The 13,981-nt window shown below is 38.7% G+C and overlaps 1 protein-coding gene across 1 annotated transcript in view; it reads left to right on the top strand.

Moving 5' to 3' along the window:
• Positions 1–13,981, top strand: part of CSMD1 (CUB and Sushi multiple domains 1) — a 2,093,217-nt gene that overhangs the window by 1,208,234 nt on the left and 871,002 nt on the right. The gene's annotated exons all lie outside the window — the stretch shown is intronic.

The raw sequence follows: 13,981 nt of genomic DNA, 5'->3' as shown, positions 1-13,981 counted from the left end.
GTTTGCTATTGTATTATATTTTAAATTATAGGGTCAAAATGAAATATTTCAGAATATTTTGCTTCACAAAAAAAATTTAGATTTTGACATTTTGTTCCACAATCAAATTTCAAAATCTCAAAAGATTTTTAGCCAGCTGTGACACTAATGTACTCTGTAGAATAAACTCCTTTTCGGGTTGCTTTAATAGAACAGTTCTTTATAATTCTGTAGTGTATTCTTTTCTTTAGGCAGTATAATTTAAAAAAACAGTTTTGAGAATTCAGCATCTTTTTTACACTAAAATTATTGTAAAATGACAGTCCTGTTTCCATAATAAATCTGTCAGTTACTGATAACCCTGCTCTTTTTTATGGACCTGTGTCTAGTTTGTAAGGCAATAATGTTGTAAGAAGAACTGATAGTTATTAAGGGGTGAAGCCACAGTTTGACAACTACTTTTTACATGACCAATATTGTAAAGTCCACACTTCATTGAACAGAAGCGAAACTTCCCATATGGGCCAACAAAGGATTTGCTGTGGGGCTAATAAGAGCGCACTAAAAGTGTCACAGTGTTTAAAATGTAAAATAAACAAATAAATAAATAAATTATTCATCTGTGTGAGGGCAGTAAGCCCTATAACTGTAATGTTAAACTGTATATATTATGTAGTACAAGTACAATTCTGTCATAATCGTTATTAATAATTATCCTTCACCCAAGCAGATTTCTTAAAGCTAAAACTTTGTATGTGAACTTTTCAGTTACATTAGGTGACTAACAGCAAAAACACAGACTTAAATATCTGTGTTTGTTAGCAATTATGTTTTTGTTTTAAATGTTCATTTCCTCTGCAGTGCAGCTGCCACATCAACATGAGCACATTACATAAATCCTCCCTGAGGCTATGTCTAGACTACTCGCCGTATCGGTGGGTTAAAATCGGTTGCTCGGTGATCGATATATCGCGTCTCATCTAGACGCGATATATCGATCCCTGAGCTCGCTTATATCGAATCTGGAACTCCACCAACCCCAACGGAGTTCCGGAATCGACATGGGGGGCTGCGGACATTGATCCCGCGCAGTGAAGACGGGTGAGTAATCCGATCTTAGATATTCGACTTCAGCTACGTTATTCACGTAGCTGAAGTTGCGTATCTAAGATCGATTTCCCCCCGTAGTGTAGATCAGCCCTAAGACAGAGAATCCAATGCAGAGCTATGAAGAGCTATATGCAACTCTCAAGTCTCGGGTTGAATATCACTGCTCTGAACAGTAAAAATCTAATTGATCTACTATGTCTGAGAGCTTAATGTCCTACTTTCGCTGGACAATGAAAGTCATACATCAGCAAAAGTCTGGACCTCTCAAATACTATTGTACTCTCATAAGGTCAATTTCAGAGCAGTAACTATCTCAACTAACTATCTGCAATTTCAGAGCAGTAACTATCTCAATTTCAGAGCAGTAACTATCTCAAAGGAAGCGAGTTCTACACAGAGTATCACAGAATTTTGTTCCTATTATGTATTTCAAATACCAACCTAGTGACCAAGAATAATATTTGATAACACTTCGGACCCCATAAACCCATAAACCAGGTTAATTTGCAACAACCCCCTGACCAATGTATAGCACAAGTGAAGACTTCTCCCAGTTAAGGTTATAACTTTGGCCTTAACCTGCAACATACCTTGAAATATAGCTTCTTCATATGCAAACATACCTTTCATTAATGTCACTGACAGTTACATGTGAATATGAAAAGGATAAATAGACCCTTAAACTTTTAATATTTTATTTATTAATTTATATATATATCATAGTCAGCAAGTCTATTCATAATGCTCGATAAATGGTGACAGAAGTAAATCTCTTAGCTGGGTACATTTTAGAAGACTTGAAAATAGAATGGCATGTTTTGACAACCGTTAGATTATATCACATGCAAAATCATATTCTCTTTTTTCTTATTTTTAACTATCTCAGGTGGACTGAAAAGCTAAACTGTTTCCAAGGCAATATTAGTTTAGGTTTATTAGTCATGCGATCATCCATCCCGTGAAACTAGATTATAGAATGTTTTCTTCTGTTAGCAATTGGTTGTTTCATTCTAAAGAGAAATACAATCTGTCTGCATATGTTTGTTTAAACCTATTGCACTCATGATATGGGAAATCTGAAATAAAAATGGAGAAAAATAAAAAGAAGTGCATTTTAAATTACCTAAGCAATGGAGCCAGGCTATCTAAAGTTGACAACCCCTAGGCAATACTTTTACCTTGAGTTTTTTTCCACATCCCCCATATTTGCTTTCATCTCTAAAATCTATTTTGTCCTAGAACAGGGTTGTAACTAGAATTCTCCTACAGAGGTGGTCTAGGGCTCTCCCTCCACTGAGCCTCAAGCTTTGTCCCTCTGTATCCAGCCCTATACACATCCAGTCCCAAGCTCTCTTCCCCAGATCCAAATCTGAATTCTTTCATGCTTCCTCTTCACCCAGACCCATGTTCTCCCCCCTACACCCTACTACACTCCCGTCCTGCTGTCCCAGCCCCACACTTTTCTCCCTCAGTGGCCCACACCCAGCTCTGAGCTCTCCCCCCTGCAGTCACCCTCCCCTACACCCAGCTCAAGCTTTTACCCAAAGAGGCGGTCAGGATAAAGAGCACCATCCCCAGGTGCCAGTTCTGGGAGCTCCAGATGTCAAGACGCACAAAAGCCTCGATCCTATCCTCCCACTTTCCTGGGTTCTGGGGGTTCCCAGTGCCCCCTGCCTCACTTCTTTCCAGGGAGTGCCTATGGATTTTGGAAGAACTGCAGAACTATATGTTGGGGAGGGGAAAGGTGCACAGGGTCACAACATCACTAAAATTTGGACTGATTGTCTCTCTGTCATAACAGAGTGGTGGCCAGGCCAAATTTGATTGAGTGGCATTGTGACTTCGCACATAGGTAGGGGCTCCACTGTTATGACACCCAGTTCTGGTCAGGGGCCAACAGGCCTCCTGGTCCCCATCCCTTGTTGCACCTCTGTGCTGGACTCAAAATTCTGTGTTTTATTCAGTCTAGTCTTTCACTGCCTGCAGCCTCACTGTCTTCTTTTTGAAAACTACCTCATGTCATTTAATCTTTCATTGGTTTCAGCTAGTGATGGATAATCCTCACAGGGTTCTCATTTCTGACTAGGTAGGCATCTGAACTTATGCATGATTTTGCGAATCTCTTGGTTTTGATGCCCTAGCAGCTTCAAGGTGGATTTTTTTTTTCAAAATTAAGGTCCTATCTGTGCCTGTTTTCTATCTAAAATGGATATAATACATATCTCAGAGGGATGTTGTGAAGACCAGATAAATGTTTGTAAAGCATTTTCAAAACGGTAAAAATCAGTTGAATTATTAATATTCTTGTGATCAGGTGAATCATGGAAGAGCAGAGCTATGTGAAAATGGGGTAGAGGGAGGGTTTGGTTTAACTTGGGGGTGATGGTTTGGGTGTGGTTTTTTCTTTAAATCAGTTCATCCATGCTATAGTGTTTCTCTCTGAATATTATTACTTTACTTTTTTCCCCAGTCAATTCACTTGTTGTTGTTTAGTATTTATTTATTTGCATTACAGTAGCACATAGGAACCCCAGGCAAGGAAAACATTTTACAGACAAATAATAAAGACAATCCTTGCACCAGAGAGCCTGCTGTCTAGTTGTCAGACAAAACCAGAAAGGTTGACAAAGTAGATAAGATAAAACAGATGAGGAAAGATGAGTTAGCCAAAAAAGAGAATTGAGCATAAAAAATGGAGATCTCATTTAGAATCTTAAGAAAGTAAATTATCAGCAGTATTACATGATAGTAAAGAATACATTACACTTTAATTATATTCAGTACAATTTTAACAAATCTGCAAAGGAAATAAAAGTACACTTTGGTTTATATACTTGTTCAGATGAAAACATTAGCTGCTATTATCTTCTTTCTCAATATCAAAGCTATGCAACAGACAACAAGAGGAAATTTGTTCTCTCCAGATCTTCCTCTTTTAAATAATCACCTTGCATTACTTTTTAGTCAAATAAGACATCACAATATTAAGGCATTTTAATGGAGATAATAAAAATAAAATATCATTTTAGTGGTCAAACCTGTTTATATATGTTGATTTTATTAAAAAGGCTACTATTGCAATCCCTTGATATCCTAATGTAGACTTCAAAGATGGACTATCTAATTCTTCTCAATGTGACTTACATTTAAGAAGGAATACATTATTTACTCCTGGAAGTTTCTATGAAATGAAATACCAGTGTAACTAAATCATATGTGTGTATCTATTTGTAAGTTGTTTAGTTCATTACTTTGTTTTAGTTCATTACTGATAAGCACTTGCTAACTATTAAATTCAGGAGAAAGTCTTTACACGGTGCTCTCAATCAATTTTGTATATGAATACATGCACTACTTTATGTATGACTATTAGTATATATGCAGTATATCTCTGTGTGAGCATTACTGATAAAATATAAATATTAATTGATTGGTTGGACAGTAAGTACATCTTAAGCCTATTGGCTTCTGTTCCCAAAGGGGAGGGTTTATAAACCCTTCCCCTTTAATAGGGGGCTCCAGAGAGGAAATCTCCCACCTTAAGATTAGAGTAGGATGAGGTTTTAGGGGTTTACTGTGGTCATTGTGATAGCTGCCTTTTTGGACTTGAATGAATTTTCCCAGGCAGAGTTTGGGTTTGTTACAGTTGTCTCAACAGCCCAGGGACCCGGTTGGTAGGTTAGGTTGTAACATTAATTTTGTCGAACCTTGGCAGGTGCCCAGTGCAGATACTCATCACCACGGGTGTGTGTCCAGTTCCCTAAAAAACTGGAATTGGAGCAGACTGGGAGAAGGCGTCTCCTAAAGATGGTGGGGAATAGGGTTAGGGTTCCTAATTTCTGTTATATGAGGAGATGGTGATGGTTCCCAGCAATGGTAGTTGGCAGTCCTCTACCAGGTGGAATGGATTATAATAGGAAGCATGACCTGCACAGGGTGAGTTGTTGCTGGATAATTCACAGTAGGTGACAGCAAGTGGTTTTCCACAGGGCAGATTGTGAGACAAGGTTGTACTTTGTCTCCCAGCCTCTTTAATATGTGCACAGAGTTTGTTAAGAAACAAGGCTTGGAAGGTTTTGACCAAGTGGAAGGAGCTAAGATTTCAATTGGTGGACACTTCTTAACCTACCTCAGATATGCCAATGGCATGACACGCTTGACTATAGACATTAGTGCAATACAACAAATGTTGTAGCCTGTAAAAACAGTTAGTGAGTAATATGGACTATTCCTGAATGCAACAAAAAAGAAAATACATGTACGTTGACACAACTAAGAAAAACAGGATGCAAACATCATGATTAACAGACTGGCTGTAGAGAGAACAGACAAAATTAATTATTTTGGATCACATATATCCAGCCGAGCTGGCTGTTCCAAAGAAACCAGAAAAAAGCTAAGAATGGTTTACTCAGATATGGCCTTGCTAAAGAAAATGTGAGGGGAAAAAGCATACCATCTAGAAATGTAAAAAGAGGGAACTGGTGAAAACCCTATTTTTTTCCATAGCAGTTTATGCATGTGAATTGTGAGAAGTTAATGCTGCTGACAAGAAGAAAATTGAAGCTAATGGAATGTGATGGTGGTGAAGATTCTTCCGTAAGTCCTGGATAGTAAAAAACAAAAAGACTAATGCCTGTGTTAAAAATTGCAAGCTGCCAGACCTACATAGTGGATGGAGCAGAACCTTGTCTGGCAGTTGCCATGGCAGTTGAGAGTAGTGTAAATCCAGTAGTCAGATACCATGCGGAGGATGAAGCCAGAATCAGTCAAAGATTGGAACCAGAGTCAGGATAGGGAACATGACAGAGAGCCATAGACTAGATCAGAGAGGGCAGAATGAAAGGCTGGAACAAGGGCTAGAGGCAGGAGCAGGGAAGGGACAGGTGTGGTACGTGTTGAACAACCTCCTCACTGTTGCTCTTCATGGCTTCAGTAGCAGGCCGCAGGTTGTCCTGCCCACAGGGAGCAGGACCATCTGCAGAAGGCTCGTTGGGCACAGCTGAGCTGTGGGACCTAGATCTGCTCCTGATGAAAATATTATTGGAGAGAAGCCAACCCAGAGCAGAAATCAATAGACACAAATGTATGTACTTTGGCCACATTAAGCACAGAAGTGGAAATAATCTGAATAAAGTTATTATGGAAGGAATGATGGAAAGTCATAGTTGAAGTTGACCAGTGAGGAGTTGGATGGATGGTGTATCTCAGATCAGTGAAGATCAGCAGCTGAGTGCTCAAAGTTAATGATGGTTTGTGAAGGCCCCTGAAAATTCTGCTGTGATGTCACCGATACTCAGACATGAATAAATGTTTTGGTTTTTTAGTTAGGTTAAAATTGTGGCCTAGTTAAATCATGATCCTTGTGTCTTGTCTTGTCTTCCTGCAGTGTCTGGGACAAAAGCATCAGTGTCTGGGCACAGTCCATATGGTTCCTGACCGCAAGAACATTTATTGTGCCTGGAACCTGAGGTGCAAAAAGAGTCTTTGTGTATTCTTTTTCTCCTTTTTTTTCACTTACAATATTTAAGTTTATACAAAAATAATAGATTTATTAAATGAATCAATTTTATGTAAATGAATGAAAATGTCATTTATGTAGGAACAAATCAGCCTTTGGCAGGACACTACTGAGAGTATCAATTCAGGACAATTGCTTAGAACAGGACAATCACAGCCCAAGGCTGGGGTTCCTTCATTATTGAGGCACACCAAACTAGCCAAACCGAGAAGACTTCTGGTTAGCCAATGGGATAGAACCAAAGTCATACAAGCAATTCCCTCAGACACTCCAGTTTCCCAGTATCACCACCAGCAACCACTCCTTATGGGAATGAATGGTTATGAAAACCAATACCCCAGTAAAAGAAAAAAGGTTCTCCTGAACCCAAGGGACCAAGCCCAAGATCCAGGTCAATATACAAGTCAGATCTTACCCACAAATTATGCTGTTGCCAATGCTTTAGAATCTAAAGTCTAAAGGTTTATTGTTTGTTCATAAAAAGAAAGAAATATAGATGAGAGTTAAAATTGATCAAAGTAATCAATTAAATACAGCAATAGCAAAGTCCTTGGTTCAGGCTTGTAGCAATGATGGAATAAACTGCAGGCCCGAATTAGATCTCTGAAGTACATCCACAGCTTGGATGAGACATTCAGTCCTTTGTTTCTGAGCTTCAGTGTAGCAAAGTTCCTCCAGAGGAAGAAGTAGGTGTGACAGTGTACCCCATAAGGCTTTATGGGGTGGGGGTGCTCATAAATGTATGTATAACTAGAATAGAGTTTTGCTACATGTAAAGGTTATGATCTACTGGTTATGTTCATCCTACTTGTATGCAGGCACCATTTGTGTGTTCAAAGTTATGACCGTTGGCTGTATAATTGCTTGATTTCTAAGTAGCCTTAATTAAAACATTTGGTCACTTCTTGGGAAAGGAATGTGCAAATTAAGTGCTCAATCCAGAAGCACTTAACAGACAAAAGAGCTTGGAAGGTTCCAATCCACACAAGAAGTCTTCCTGGAGACGTACAAGATACAAGATAAATTGGCTTCTGCCTGTAAAGACTGAGTCATGCATGGACATGTGATTTGCTCAGGTGACTCCAGAACTCGATTTTGGAGCTGGACTTTGCATAAGAGTGAAGAAGGGGGTCTCCATCCACAAGAGGGAGTCTATTTAAACCCATAAGAGACCTCTCCATTTTATCTTCAGCTGGCTAAAGAGCCTCTCCACCACCTCAGGATACTTAAAGGAAACTGGAAAAAAGGACAGTAATTACAGGGAGTGTGAGTGATTCCTAGACCCAGGCTGAAAGGAGATTAGCCTGTAAAAGGGAGTATTCTGGAACTGGTAAGGATCCTATCTGTATTTAGTTTGATTAGACATAGACTTGCGCATTTTATTTTATTTTGCTTGGTAACTTACTTTGTTCTGCCTGTTACTGCTTGGAACCACTTAAATCCTACTTTCTGTGTTTAATAAAATCACTTTTTACTTCTTAATTAACTCAGAGTATGTATTAATACCTGGGGGAGCAAACAACTGTGCATATCTCTCTCAGTGTTATAGAGGGCAAACAATTTATGAGGGCAAACAATTTATGCATTTTACCCTGCATAAAGGTTATGCAGGGTAAAATGGATTTATTTGGGTTTAGACCCCATTGGGAGTTGGACATCTGGGTGCTAAAGGCAAGCACACTTCTGTGAGCTGTTTTCAGGTAAACCTGCAGCTTTCAGGTAATTCAGACTCTGAGTCTTTGTTGAAGTAGACAAGAGTGTCTGGTTCGGCAAGACAGGGTGCTGAAGTCCTGAGCTGGCAGGGAAAACAGGGATAGAAGTAGTCTTGGCACATCGGTTGGCAGCTCCCAGGGGGATTTCTGTGATCCAACCCGTCACAGCAGGATTGAAGACAAGATGGAGGGGTTTCCAGGGCCATTTATATTCTCTGCCATATGGCCTGTGCTTCTTTTGTTCTTACTGTGGAAAATCAAGATGAAAGTTTGGAGTCACATGGGCAAGTCACATGTCTATGCGTGATTCAGTTCTTTACAGGCAGAGCAGCCATTGCTGGCATGCTAACATGAACATTTCCAGGAAGGCTTCTCATATGTGGATTGGCGTCTCCCAAGGTCCATTGTCAGTTAAGTGTTTCTCGATTGGGCACTTAATCTAAAGAGTTCCTTCTCCATAAGATAGCCAGATGCTTCACTGGTGCTACTTGGAATCAAACCCATTGAAATACAAGTACATGGCCAATATTCAATATTCATAACTTCAAATACAAAAATGATACACGCATACAGACAGCACAATCATAACCAGCAAATTACCAGCTTTTCATCGACACCTTACTTGACCTTCTTTGTACAAGATTTGGTAAAACCATAGAACCTTGATTGCAACCATGATCTGTATGGTCACAGTTCATGTCAGTAACATCACAGTAGTTAATAAAGCAAGCTCTGAAATAGTTGGAAAAGCAATTGATCTGGAAACTGAATGCACTCAGATGAACAGAATCCCACTGTACTCATCTGGGCTAAATTATGTGATGTTTACACATGTTGAAGAGTATTTACTTATGCAAACAGTCTAATTCACACACCAAAGGGTGTGAGGATACTCCAATTTAGCCCTGTGTTTGTAAAATTCTTTCTATTGAATGGGAATATTGCATGTGCATGTTTGGGTCCTATTAGAACAAGACCCACATATTGCCCATCTACCCCGATTCTAGTCTTCCAACTCTTTTTTTGTACAGAAGAGAAGACATTCAGAATATGAATCAGGTATCAATGGCTCACTACATCTTTAATTCAAATAAAATCAGTGAGTGACTGTCAGACATGGAAAATTAACATATTCCTCTCTGGTTTGGAATATCACAGAAGAAATATAGCTAAATTAGAAAAGAAATCAAACAGGGGGATTATGCCACTACATCAATATCATAATATTAGCACTATCATTTCTTAGAGTAATGGAAACTACTGAGGCAATTTTAGCCAGAACATATGGAGTTTATAGATATGCATTGTAGATTGACAGATGGTTTTGTGTATGTATTTGGGGAACAACTGTAAAAAATACAGCCAATAATAGACATACTTTGAATTTGCTTTTGTGTGTCTGTGTGCGTTTATTCCTTGGCTTATGTATCGTTTAATTCAAATAACAGTTTAATTCAAAATACTCCAGCACTGGTCTCTCTCAGACTTCTAATCCCACAACTCTGGAAAAACCAGATAAAGTGTTACTGCAAATATATTTTGTACAAAAATGAATCTTTCCAGCAATTAACTTTTAAGGTTTGGGGGAAAGCGGGTGTCACTGTAAGTAAAATAAGCAGCTCTAAAGAGATAGGGCAGCTTTTTTTACCCAGAACATACCATTTCCTAGCAAGTTGTTAGCACAAAGTACCATACTAAATCCTTTTACTATTGCATGTATTTTTCTTTTTCTTAATTGCATTACAGTACTACCTTGAATCCCCAATCAAGTTCAACAAATTATTGTGGAAGACAGTGCCAACACATAGTAAGAGTTAATCCCTGTTCTGAACCGTTCGTAATTTAAATAGACAAGACAAAGATTAGATGGATAAACAGAGTCACAGAGGGATCTTGACTTGTTCTAGGTCAACACAGAAGATCAGAGATCACTCCCAATCTAATATTTTATCCATAGGACCATACAAGCTAAAGTGAGCAAAATTGTGTTGTTTACAACCCACTTACTTTTCATCTGACAATCTTGTAACAAAAGAGCTTTTAATTGGCTACTCCTTTTCAGTTCATTGGGAACAGGAATGCTCCCAGTCTTCTTTAAAATTTGTAACACATCCTTACAGAAAAACTCTATGGTAAGAAAAAATTGGAGCCGTTACACAAGTTTAAGAGTCAGCAGTGCATAATTGTCACGAATCAGTAGGTACCTTATCCTAGAGAATAAAGTTGATTTGTTATGAACACTTCAGCTGCAGATTAGAGGAAAAATTTTCTTCTAGGCAAGGTTTGTTTTTTATCATTGAATGGGTACACTAATTTTGATATTGAAATGTTATACTCTCTGTTGAAGGTGAAAATCTTGATTCAGTAAAGTTTGACTAAAGATTTTGTTTGCTGCCGTATAAGTTTAGGTTGGAATATAAAGATGTAAATTAAAATATAAATTAAAATATCACTTTAATTTCCACCATGAAACATTGTAGTTCAAATCTTGCAAGCTGAAAGACAGTTTTGGTTATTTTTTTTCACTTTAAATATTTTCCAAAATTCTGTGTCCTTCCACCTACCCTAATACATTACATGAAGAAAAACATTAACATGCGTGGTGAGTGAAGGCATTATTGATATTTGTTTTAAATAACTAGCTCTTGGAATGATACAGCCACCCTCCAAAGATCCTTCAATACTTCTTTCCCTCACCTCTACAGGATTTTGGGGTAGAGTACTCGCACCAAAAGCTGATAGTAACAGTAGGAGTGAATTGCAATTATGTGGTACTGCACCTTTTAAGAGACGCACCCACACACACACATTGTAAGACTTTCATTAACATGGGTTAAATGTGATTGTTTTTTTGTGTGTGTATGCTGTCTCACATCAGCCTTCATCTGATGAACGTGGGCAGAGTAGAAGAAGGGCACATTTATCATAGGACATTCAGTACACTGGGGCTCTGAGACAGTTAAGAAGCTTAATAAATAGTCTTGTTCTCCTCCTTGTTCCCAGTTCAGTGAAACAATCATTAAGAGGGGGGAAATGGCAAGAAGAGCTTTAGCACAGAGTGCAATTAACATTTTTTTTTCAAAATGCACAAAACATCATTAAGACATTTTTTCATAAGAAAATGTAAATGTGCTTTCCTAATTTTCCCATATAACCAACTGTAGTAGTTTCCACAGGGAAATGTGTTCATGAATGATAGGGGAGGTCAGCATGATCATGACTATGAGATGGTCCATGAGCCACTGTTTCCAATAAGATCTGGTCCACACTAAGAATAGGACAAGTAAAATAACATGATGCTATCCACATATTCCTTACAGTCTAGATGAACCACAAATGAATGCAGGAAAGTAGTAAGAAGCTGTTTGAAAGAATGGTGAAGTTGTCATAGTCACACTCTAAAGGAAAAAAAAACTGTTGTAATAATAATAATAATAAAAAAAAATCCTTGACAATTTGTTTTTAGACAATCAGGAAAACAACCTCAATGTTTGCACTATTCGCTAAGTATTCCTGCAACCTGACTTAGATGCACAATGAAATTAGTAAATTGTTAATGGTACCACTCTATAGTCTTGCAGTTTCCCAATTTGATATGGGAATCAATTAATAAAAAATTAAAAGATAAGGATAAAATTAAAGCCAGTCAACATAGTTTATGAAAAACAGAACTTGTCAAACAAATCTGATTTCGTTTCTTGATGAGATTACAAGTTTGGTTGATAAAAGTAACTGGATAGATGTAATACATAAAAATGTTTTAAGTTGTTTGACTTAGCACACATGGCATTCTGATTAAAAAGTTATAATTATACAATGTCAGTTGAGCAGATGTTAACTGAGTTAAGACTTGGCAAATTTACAGATCTCAAAAAGATGGGCAATTATCATTGAATGAGAGTATTTCTAATGGGGTTCAACAGGGATCAGTACTGGAGTTGCCAACTTTCTAATCGCACAAAACCAAACCTCCTTGCCCTACCTCGTCCCTTCTCTGAGGCCCCGCCCCCACTCATTTCATCCCGCCTCCCTTTGTCGCTGGATCACCCCCACCCTCACTCTGTTTCACTGGGCAGAAGCAGGGGGTTGGAGGGAGGAAGGGGATGCAGGCTCTGGGATGGGGCCAGAAATGAGGGGTTCAGGTTGAGGGATGGGCCTATGGGCTGGGGAAGAGGATTAGGGTGAAGACTGGAGCTTAGGGTGAAGGCATGGGTTTGGGGTGAGGGCTCCGGGAGGGACTTTGGGTGTGGGAGGGGATTCTGCCCTGGGGCAGAGGATTGGGGTGCAGCTCCAACCTGGCAGTGCTTACTTCACACCACCCCCTCAGCTCTCATTGGCCATGGTTTCTGGCCAATTAGAGCTGCAGAGCCAGCACTCATGGTGGGGCCAACACACAGAGCTTTCCTGATCACCCCTGTGTCTAGGAACATTTCAGCCACTTCCAGGAGCTGCACAGAGCCAGGGCAGGCAGGGATTCTGCCTTAACCCAGCTTCACCACTGACCAGATTTTAATGGCCTGGTCAGTGGTACTGACTGGAACCACCAGCATCCCTTTTCGACCAGGCATTCCAGTCAAAAACTGAATGCCTGGCAACCCTAATCAGGGATGATGCTATTCAAGATTTTCTTCAATAATGTACAAGTAAATATAAAATCACTGCTGATAAAATTTGCAGATGTGTTGCCTGTTTGAGTTTAATTTAACAACAATAATAATGTGAGATTGTTAAAATAACAGGCTTAAATGGAATTATTTAATCAAAGATTATCAAACAAATACAACACTATACATAATACAGAAGGACTACATATGTTACCACTCTTGTGTATTACGAACAGGTGGCCCATGTTGCCTCCCTCTGTCACTGGTGAGATGCTGGTAGAATACATTCCCCAATCTAACTCCCCAAACCTCTTTCCTGATATAGGTGTGAGACAAAGGGGAGGGAATATTATTTTCCCAAAATTAATTTCACCATGTTCTGTTTTCAAATTCTCATGTTACCTAATTACTAATGGAATTCCTTATATGGTATCTTAGGTTACATGATCAATAAGCTAAAGGGATTTCAAACCCAATTGTTAATTAGAGCACCTGTTGCAACAAGTACTCCCTAATGGGTTAAAAACTTCTTTCAATGGGTCATTATTTCATTTATCACAGAAAACATCAGCAATAACAAATATCTCTCATCAATCACAGAACATAACTGGATCATTAGCAACCCTCTTCAATTAGTCAGTTTTGTTTATCGTAAAATACGTCTGTCAATATCTTCCATTAGTTTTAAGAGATCTTTTCCCCCAGATATCTAAACTTTCACAGATTTAGAGACACTGAGGATGATTAGGTATAGCCCAATACTTCATTATATACATTTTTGAATACTGGCCACCCTCCAGGTTCAGGTTAAGAACCAACACTCTGAGGCCTTAGAAGTCAGACATGCTTTTTGTAAGTAACTATAAGGTTTCTGGGAGAACAGTTAGTAAGAAAAGAATTATCAGAGTTTAACACACAAAAATCATAAATGGTTAATATTTACTAACTGTAGCACTCGGAGTGCAGAAAGTAGGGGCTTGCAAGGATATTTACCAACAGATAACACAACTAACAAAAACTAATTTCATTTTGCTAAATACTCGCACCTTCTTGTC

The sequence above is a fragment of the Chelonoidis abingdonii genome, chromosome 3 (assembly GCF_003597395.2).
Source record: "Chelonoidis abingdonii isolate Lonesome George chromosome 3, CheloAbing_2.0, whole genome shotgun sequence".
NCBI classification, from domain to species: Eukaryota; Metazoa; Chordata; order Testudines; family Testudinidae; genus Chelonoidis; species Chelonoidis abingdonii.
Note: the sequence above shows the minus strand (reverse complement) of the source record. Positions and strands in the feature narration are given on the sequence as shown.